Source organism: Gavialis gangeticus, unplaced genomic scaffold (genome assembly GCF_001723915.1).
Source record: "Gavialis gangeticus isolate Ggan-Ray unplaced genomic scaffold, GavGan_comp1, whole genome shotgun sequence".
Taxonomy (NCBI): Eukaryota; Metazoa; Chordata; order Crocodylia; family Gavialidae; genus Gavialis; species Gavialis gangeticus.
The window spans coordinates 125,553,814-125,564,036 of NW_017729024.1; positions in this window are offsets into that span (position 1 = coordinate 125,553,814).

Sequence of the window (10,223 nt, forward strand, 5' to 3'; positions counted from 1 at the left end):
ATAATGGTTTGATTCCAGAATACAAGGAAGAAGCTTAGAAGATGTGTGGGTACTCTATACTACTATGCACACTTTTCCCCACTCAAATTATGCCTTTGTGTTTAGCAAATCAGACATTCAACTATGTGAGTGTTTGTGAGCTAGAGAAAAAAATTTGCATAACAACTGACTAAGAGAACTGCTTTTGTATCCAGATCACTTGAGTTCCAGTGTAAGATCTTGCCCATGGAAATCAGATATTTAAAAGACAGTTGAGTGAAATTAAATTAGTTATAACAAACAGTGAAACCAACTAGTTACCCTACAGAAGAGGTCTGAAATGACCAAGTGAAATGTGATGATTAGAAAAACTGGGTTTATGTGCACACTGCACACAGGTTCCTACTTCATAAACACATTTCCTTCATACAGTCTCTATAGTATATTCTGAGAAGTTTGATTCCCCATCAAACTATGGGGAACTATGGGGAAGTGTGGTCACACTGGAGGATAGGCTGGCAATCCAGACCAACTTCAACAGGCTTGCAAGGTAGGTGGATCAAAACCTGATGGCATTCAACATGGAAAAATGCAAGGTGTTTCACCCTGGGAGATAAAACTCGCACCATACTTATAGGCTCAGCAGTGCTACACTCACTAGCACCACAACTAAAAGAGACTTGGAGGTCATGATTGACCACCAGATGAACATGAGCCACCAATGCAATGCTGCAGCAGGCAAAGCAAATACAACTCTGGCTTGCATATACTGATGCATCTCAAGCAAGACCCAGGAGGTTATCCTCCTGCTTTACTTGGCCTTGGTGAGGCCGCAGCTGGAGTACTGTGTCCAATTCTGGGCTTCACAGTTCAGAAAGGGTGTGGAAAAGCTTGAGAGAGTCCAGAGGAGAGCCACACGCTTGATCAGAGGACAAGAGAGCAGGTCTTATGAGGAGAGGCTGAGAGCCATGGAACTCTTCAGCCTGGAGAAGCGAAGGCTCAGGGTGACTTGGTGGCAGCCTTTAAGTACGTAAGGGGTATGCATCAGGAACTGGGAGAACATCTGTTCACCAGGGCACCCCAAAAGAAGACAAGGGCTAAAGGTCACAAACTGCTGGAAGACCGTTTTAGACCGGACATAAAGAAAAACTTTACCGTCTGAGTCTCCAGAGTCTGGAACAGACTTCCCCAAGAGGTGGTGCATGACTGGACATTTTCAAGAAACACTTGGATACTTATCTTGCTGGGATCATTTGGCACCAGCTGACTTCCTGCCCTTTGGGCAGGGGGCTGGACCCGATGATCTCACGAGGTCCCTTCCAGCCCTAATATGAAATCTCTGAAATCTAAGTCAATATGATCTAAAGGGATTCATCAAAAATATAAGCTCTTTTGTTCATTATATAGCTATATGTTAAAAATGAAAGCTGTTTTAATAAATGTTGCTGCTGTTTATTGTGATATTACAGGGGAATTACAGCATTTTTAGCATTTGCCTTGATTAGGTTCAGCTGACCATATCTTTCTCAAAGAAAAAAAGTATTAAGGTTGAAAATGTGTTTCAGTGGAGTTCAGCTAACAGTGCCCCAATATGTATACTTGTTTTATAGAAATCATATAATTTTAAAAGTTTTGAGAAATGCTTCTAAAATTAACCTGGAATTTTTCAAGCATTGTGGGGTACAATCTTGAGTCCCACTGAGCTGTGATTTAGCACAGAGGCAAAGATAGGTTTTACTTTTCTTTCCAGCTTGGGTAAAGATGGAAGCCAATAGAGTCCCAGACTTACAAAATTTGCACTTTTTAGAAACAGCCCACAAAAGACCGTTCTGCTAGTATGGGACTGACAAGCCCTAGGGAACTCCGGCCATGCTATTTTCTCAGTCACTGCTTCTACACCTCTTAATAGTTCCCTAGCAGGAATCCATCAGTAGGTGGTTATGTCAGTTTTGCCACTTCTTTCTGATCATAGATTAGTTCAAAACAGAAACAGTAGGAGCCAGGTAGCCCCGTAACTCTAAAACTTCTCTCCGCCACACCACATCACATAAATTTACCAATGCATGATGCATGGAATTTCAGGTGGATATTTTTCTTGTTTTTGTGGAGAAGCTATTCAAAAATGTGAAAATCCTTATAACTCTATTTTATTAAACAGCAAGTGCAATGTTGGTGGCTACTTGGTGGCAATTTTGATGGCTTCTCTCTATCTGTAATTGTTGTGCATTGAGGTGAAAATCAAAATTGGCCAGAGCAATTTAAAACGTGTAACTTTTGTAGCATGCAACTGTATGTTGTACAATATTTTATATTGTAGATATATTATACTATGTTATTGTTTAATCTTTTTTATTATATTTGCTGTCATTTCTTAAAATATCAATAAACAATATTTTAAAAGTGTAAAACTGCTGCAAGAAGGTTTTCCTGTGTGTTTGAGGGGATGAGGTTGGTAGTAAAACTGTGTATATCCTTCTCTCAACATTTTTACCAAGCATTTCTTCTAAGGGGGCTGTTACCAGATTGTAAATGAGCCTGTTTTCTCTCAAGAGGCAACCGTATGTGTGCATATGTGCAATGTGGATCTGTTTCTCAGTGGGCAGATATTTGCGGATGGATACACAACTGTCACAGTATTAACACCCACAAATGTTAAAGAATTATGAGGTTGTCTTAAGAATCATGAGCTTTAAAAAAATGCTGTATATTTTTTATTTGCCTGTTAGGTTTTGAGCCTTTAGGGCACATCCAGACAATCATGCACGTGTGGTTCACAGTGCCTTAAAGCTGTTTGACGCACTGCAAACTGCACACAGTGCATGTGTACTGATTTCTAGCACAGCACCAAAATTTGACACGGGGAGATCCTGGTGTCTAAAAAAACTGCTGCAAGAAAAAGTGGTACAGTACACATGGCAGCAGTGTGCACCACCAGAAATGGAGCCTGGCTGGTCAGAGCCACACTCTGGCTGCCAGCCAGGCTCCAAGTGGCGGACTGGTGCTGCTGCCGCCCTGGAAGGCCCCCAGGACTCCAGTAAGGCTACCCCAGCCTCCCCTACCCAATCTGGGTTGATTTGCCACATGCAGGGGTGTGCCCTTGGACAAAAAGCAGCAGTACAAATATGTGCCACTGCTTTTTGTGCCATGGGAAACATGTCTGGATGTGCCCACAGGGTTCATTTTGGGCCACATTTGAAGTTTTCTTCTGTTATTATGAGAGCTAGAAAGTTTAATTAAAATAAGTATCTCTGCTTTTCATGTAATTACATGAAGCTGGACCTTTAAGCAAAATAAATACCAGAAGATATATTAAAATCGCAAGAGTTGGCAATACTGAAATGTTATAGGACACTCTTGGAACAGTGGCTGTCTGAGAAATGCTTTATGAGGGACATATTCTAAGACAGTGATTCTCAACCCAGGTGCCACAGCATCCTGGGGTGTCTTGAAATCCTTTCAATGGTGCTCCAGGCACCACACAATGTCCATATAATAGCAGCACTGTTAGGTGTGGAAATGTAATTCATAACATAAGCCCAGAGAACCCATAGGGCTAAAAACATTCTGATATGTGGTCTGAGTTCTTTGCAACAAAAATAGTGCTCTGGTTTTTTTCCATAGTCAAAAAAAAGAAAAGAAAACTAAACAGGCATTTTCCAAGGGGTGCCTTGAGTCTAAAAAGGTTGAGAACCACTACTTTGAGGAGTTTCTGGCCTGGGGATTAGGCTTCTCCATATGGCCTGGGGATTAGGCTTCTCTGAGAGGGGATAGTGGTGGGGAGGGGGGACACAGTGGGTCCTCTTAAAGCTCCAGGTCCTGAAAGCAAATGATTAGATGAAAATCTCAGTTTTCATTAGAAAAAGTGTCTAACCTTCATTATCATGGACAAAGCTTGAAACCATGAACATAATGTCAAAAACAGCATGCAAATAAAAATACTTGACACTGAATTTAAAACAGCTTGTAATTCTTAGGTCCTACTTGTGATTTTTGAACATTTGATGTTGGCAAACTGTACCAGCCCTCTCTTCTGAGGGGGACAGTGGCTGGAAGAGAAGAGATTATGTAGTTCTGTCACTCATTGGGCATGCCTACACTAAAAACTTACCATAGCAGGCAGCAGTGCATTCAAACACTGCATGCTGCTCCACAATCACTACCTCCCCAACCAGAAGCAGTGGAGCTGGAGGTGGTAGCATGTGCCAAGCGGTGTAGCATCTTTGAGCACCCACTGCCTGGTATGGTATGTTTGTGTTTTAGAGGTGGCTAAGGAATGAGCAGTAGCTGAAGGTCTGAGAATATGTCTACATCACTGATTCTCAACCAGGGTGCTGCAGCACAAGGTAAGCCCAGGGATTTCAAATAGATTCCCTAGTGTTGAAAGGATTCTGACCTGTTGTGTTCTTTCTGAGTTCTTTGCAACAAACTTCTTTTCTGTAGCCAAAAATCAGGGGAAAACTAAGAGCTGACATTTCTCAGGGGCTGACTTGAGTCTAGAGAGGAGTCCCCAGGTGCAGATCTGGGGGGACTGAGGGGGGGTGCACTTGTACTCCCCTTTGAGTCTTGCTCTGCCTAAAGCAAAACAAACTGCCAGGTAGTGGCATCGGCATTTCTAGTCAGGCAGTGCTGAGGGAGTTAATTAATGGCTGGCTACAATCTACCTGATCATAGAAAATTAGGGTTAGAAGGGACCTCAGGAGATCTTCTAGTCCAGCCCCCTGCTCAAAGCAGGACCAGCCCCAACTAGATTATCCCAGCAAAGGCTTTGTCTACCCAGGTCTTAAAAACTTATAAGGATGGAGATTCCGCAACTTCTCTGGGTAACCTGTTCCAGTGCTTTACTACCCTCCTAGGCCATGTCCAGATGAGCGTGGACATTTGGTTTCCTGGGGACAAGAAGCAGCTGCACACCTTGTGCCATTGCTTCTTGTCCCCAGAGAATGCCTCTAGCACAGGGCAGTTTACGCCGGGTGGGGTAGAACAGGCTGGGTCAGCAATTGTGCTGGCCCCAGCAGCCTTACCTGGGGTCCTGGGGGCCAGGGGAGCTGCAGCCTTACCTGGGGTCCTGCAGCTCAGAGCCAGGCTTGCAGCCATGCTCTGGCAGGCCAGGCTCTGGTTTTGGGTGGCATGCACTGCAGCCACATAATGCTCCCCCACATTTTTTCTACATGGGTTTTTTTGACTGTGGGATCTCCTGAGGTCAACTCCCCCACCCTCCTGCAAGGTAGCAGTGCAGGAAACACCTGAATGTTTTGGTTTTTTTGTCCCCAGCTTCAGCAAGAGACGTACGGGTGGAAGCCTGTCGTGCCCCTGTTGAGCCCAGGGACCACCGGGACCCTTACGCGGACTCCCAGCGCAGCCGGAGGTAGGTGGGGCCCATGGCAGGGGAGGGAGGGACCACAACTCAGTCAGCTGCAGGGCAGTTGAATGGAGCCAAGGAGGGACACTTCCCCCCGTCCCCCCCCTGCCAGCTCCTACTTGGCCCAGCCAAGCTATGCAACTGGAGCCTTGCGAACAGGATGCACAAACAGGCGTGCTTCTGGGCCCAGCACGGGAGTTAGCACGGGAGTTAAAGCAAGAGGGCCTGAGCTGCAGAGTAGGTAGTCACAGAAGGAGCTGGACTACCAGTGGCACAAAGCGGATGGCCACACACTGCACCCCAAGAGTCCCCTCGGAGTCTGAGGCCTCCCCCTGTGGCACTTTTGAGGTCTCCACCCAGACAGAGCCCATGGTTCCAGGCTCCATGTAGACAGAGCCTCTGGCTCTCGGGCTGTGGGGGCTGCCTGGCATGTTTCCAGGCACATAGGACTGGGAGGATGGCCACCTCCCTTTGTGAGGTTTGCTCCACTTTGAAGTCTCTGGGGCACCAGACAGAGGAGCTCCAGGCCGCAGTCCAGAGACTGCATGCCATCAGGGATGGTGAGCAGGAGATAGACTCCTACTGCCAGGCCTTTCACCCCCTGGAGGCTGAGTGTAGACCAAGGTCACCTTCCAGGACAAGGGAGGACTCAAGGATCTCCCATACTGTCCAGCCAGGGGGTTGGACAAAGATAGTCAACGGCACCAAGACCCGCTGCACCAGGTTCCCCTCGCCTCTGGAGCTCTGCAACAGGTATGAACCTCTTGCAGCCATAGTAGCGCCTGCAGAGCTGCCAGCTCCTGCAGACAATGGAGGCTGACTCACAGCTACTGTCCCTACTCTCCCTAAGGCCACATGTAAAGTGCTCGTTGTGGGAGACCCCCTTCCTGACGGGGACTGAGGGTGCAATCTGCCACCCTGACCCCTTAGCCTGGGAGGTCTGCTGCCTCCCAGGAGCCTGTATCTGGGATGTAGCCAAGAAGATCCCTAAGCTCATTCAGCCCACCGACCACTACCCTATGCTCCTTATCCGTGTGGGCATGAATGACATGGCTCGGAGCAATCTCAGCTGGGTCATGAGAGGCTACAGGGCTTTGGAAATGGGGCTTCAGGGGCTGGGAGTGCAGGTGGTGTTTTCCTCGATCTTCCCAGTTTAGGGTTATGGGCTGAGGAGGGAGAGGAGGATCAAGGTAGTTAACCAAAGACTGTGGCACTGGTGTCATTGTAAAGGCATTGGTGCTCTTTGGTGAGAGAGACAGTGGTCTGCTGGGAAGAGATGACCTCCACCTCACTGCACTGGGGAGAAGGTTCTTCTCAGCCGGACTGGCTGACCTGCTCGACCAGGTTTTAAAATTAGCCTGCTGGGGGATGGGGCGACTATTGCCACAGCAAGCCCACTAGGCAACTTTTGCAAATCCAGCAGACTAAGGCACACAGGGGAACCACCCCTACCCCAGCCCCGGAACGATGTGTAGGGAAGACTAGGGCCTCCAATGGGATGCTTACGTGCCTGTACACCAATGCCAGGAGCTTGCGGAATAAACAGGAGGAACTGGTCCTCCTGCTAAACAAGAATGAGTACGATCTCATAGAGATAACGGAGACATGGTGGGAATCCACCTATGACTGGGCCACAGGTATAGATGGCTATACCTTGTACAAGAGAAATCATGTAGACAACAGGGGCGGGGGTGTGGCTTCCCATGTCAAGGAAAGCTACATGTCTTTGCAAGCTGACATTGGCAACCAGGGTGGATGACTAGAGACTCTCTGGGTTAAAATCCGTGGTGAACATGGCACAGGGGACATAATCTGCCCATCTCAGAAGAAAGGCAGCAAGAGGGCAGCCCCCCTGGCTCTCCAGGGATGTAGCAGACCTACTGAGGCTAAAAAGAAAGGCCTACAAAGGATGGAGGATGGGATTCACCTCCAAGGAAGAATACTCTGCACTGGTCCGGTCCTGCAGGGAGCAAACCAGAAAAGCCAAGGCTGCAACCGAATTCCAACTAGTTTCGAGTATCAAGGACAATAAAAAGTCCTTTTTGAGATATGTGGGGAGCCGGAAGAAAAGCAAGGGCAACATTGGACCCCTGCTGAACCTTATGGGACAACTGACAACTGATGCTCAGGAAAAAGCCAGCCTATTAAATGGGTACTTTGCATTGGTCTTTCATCAGTCCCATGCCCACTACGGGACAGGGAGGTCTGGGTGAGGGAGATCCCCTGCTCTCCATTAATGCTGACCTTGTGAAGGAATACCTTAAGAAGCTGGATACCTTTAAGTCAGCCAGACCTGACAATCTACACCCCAGGGTACTCAAGGAACTGGCGAGCATCATAGCCCAGCCTCTGGCACAGATCTTTGAGAACTCCTGGTGCTCTGGTGTAGTGCCTGAAGACTGGAAGAAGGCCAGTGTGGTGTCTATCTTCAAGAAAGAGAGGAAAGTGGATCCGGCAAACTATAGGCCCATCAGCCTGACCTCTATCTTGGGGAAGGTCTTAGAAAAGTTTATTAAAGAGGCCATCCTTAATGGACTGGCCGGTGCTAACATCCTGAGGAATAGCCAGCATGGGTTTGTTGCGGGTAGGTCTTGCAGGTAGGTCATTTCCTTTTACTACCAGGTGACCTATCACCTGGACAAGAAGAGATTGATGTCATATATCTTGACTTCAAAAATGCCTTCGATCTGGTATCCCATCACCTCTTGGCGAAACTGGCCAGTTGTGGCCTTGGGTCCACCATGATCCGCTGGCTGGGAAATTGGGTCCGTGGTCGGACCCAGAGGGTAGTAATTGATGGAAGTCAATTGTCATGGTGCCCTGTGACCAGTGCGGTCCCCCAAGGCTCTGTCCTTGGACCCATATTGTTCAACATCTTCATTAATGATGTGGACGTTGGAGTCAGAAGCAGACTGGCCAAATTCGCCGATGACACCAAACTTTGGGGCAAAGCATCCACACCTGAAGGCAGGAGGGAGATCCAGGCTGACCTGGACAGGCTCAGCAGATGGGCAGACGAGAACCTGATGGTGTTTAACACTGAAAAATGCAAGGTTCTCCACCTTGGGAGGAAAAACCTGCAGCATCCTTATAGGCTTGGCAGTGCTACGCTGGCTGGCACTACGGAAGAAAGAGACTTGGGGGTCATCGTTGACCACAAGATGAACATGAGCCTTCAATATGATGCTGCGGCTAATAAAGTGACCAAAACGCTGGCTTGCATCCATAGATGCTTCTCAAGCAAATCCCGGGACGTTATTCTCTCCTTGTACTCAGCCTTGGGGAGGCCGCAGCTGGAGTATTGCTGGAGTCCATTTTTGGGCCCCACAATTCAAAAAGGATGTGGAGAAGCTTGAGAGAGTCCAGAGAAGAGCCACGCGCATGATCAGAGGTCAGGAAAACAAACCTTACCACGACAGGCTGAGAGCTATGGGGCCCTTTAGCCTGGAAAAGCGCAGGCTCAGGGGTGATCTGATGGCCACCTATAAGTTTATCAGGGGTGACCACCAGGATCTGGGGAAACATTTGTTCACCAGAGCGTCCCAAGGGATGACGAGGTTGAATGGTTATAAATTACTGCAAGACCGTTTCAGGCTGGACATAAGGAAGAATTTCTTTACTGTCCAAGCTCCCATGGTCTGGAATAGCCTGCCATCGGAGGTGGTTCAAGCACATACATTGAACACCTTCAAAAGCAAATTGGATACTTATCTTGCTGGGATCCTATGACCCCAGCTGACTTCCTGCCCTTCAGGCGGGGTGCTGGACTCGATCTGACGAGGTCCCTTCCAGCCCTAATGTCTATGAAATCTATGACATGGTAGGAGTCTACTACAGACCCTGTAATCAGGATCAAGAGCTCGACCAGGAATTTGCCAAGGAACTGGCTGAGGCTGCATTCTCCCAGTGCATGGTTGTCTGGGTGGTTGAAGTCTCCCATGACATCTCACGGGAAGAGCACTCGGCCAAATCTAAATGGTCGCAAAGCTTCCTCACGTATGTGGACAAGCTCTATCTGAAGTCTATGGACCAACAAGAGGCAAAGCACTGCTTGACCTGCTACTGGCAATGGGAGATGATCTTGTCAGTGACCTAATGATCAAATGGAAGCTGGGAGACAGTGACCATAAGCTGATCACATTCGCTATCCACTGTAAAGCTGGCAAGTCAGTCAGCAATGCAGAAGTCCTTGACTTCAGGAAAGCTGACTTTGACAAGCTCAGGAGGTTTGTTGGCAAGGCCCTAAGGGACCACGACCCGAAGGGGAGGAGAGTTCAAGGATGGGTGGTTGGTCCTCAAGGGAGTGATCCTGAAAGAACAAGCAGGATCCTTGAGTACCCTGAACTATCTCTAATTTCTTTTTAACTGGAGAATATGTTATTTTATACGTGATGACACACCTCACCATCTGCATCCCTCTTTTCCAACATCTGCATCCCTGTTTTCCAAGCCTTGGATCCACCCGCGTCTGTCAGTCAGTGCCCACACTGTCTAAAGAGGTGGAGAACCACCAGCCCACACTGTGATGGCAGCCCAGGCAGCTGGACCCACAACACATCAGCTTTAACCCATTAGTATTAAAGAGCATTAGAAGACTAGCAGCTCTGGTGCCAATCGCCTCCAAAGAGCTGGGGCACCAGACGCCAAGGAGTGCCACGGGCCTGGGCGCTGCTGTGAGGACTGCGCTGCCCTGAGGCCCGTTCAACTGCATTTGGGCCTTATTGGGCGGGGACGTTGCGGGGTCCCTTCATGTCCCCACGCAGCGGTGCCCGGCCCGTGCGCTGGCCACCGGGGAGCTGGCACAGGCTGCTCCACGGCAGCGGGGACAAAGCGCCCCGCCCGGCAGGCGGGGCAGGCTCGGGCCCGGGCGGGGCCGCTGGGCGGG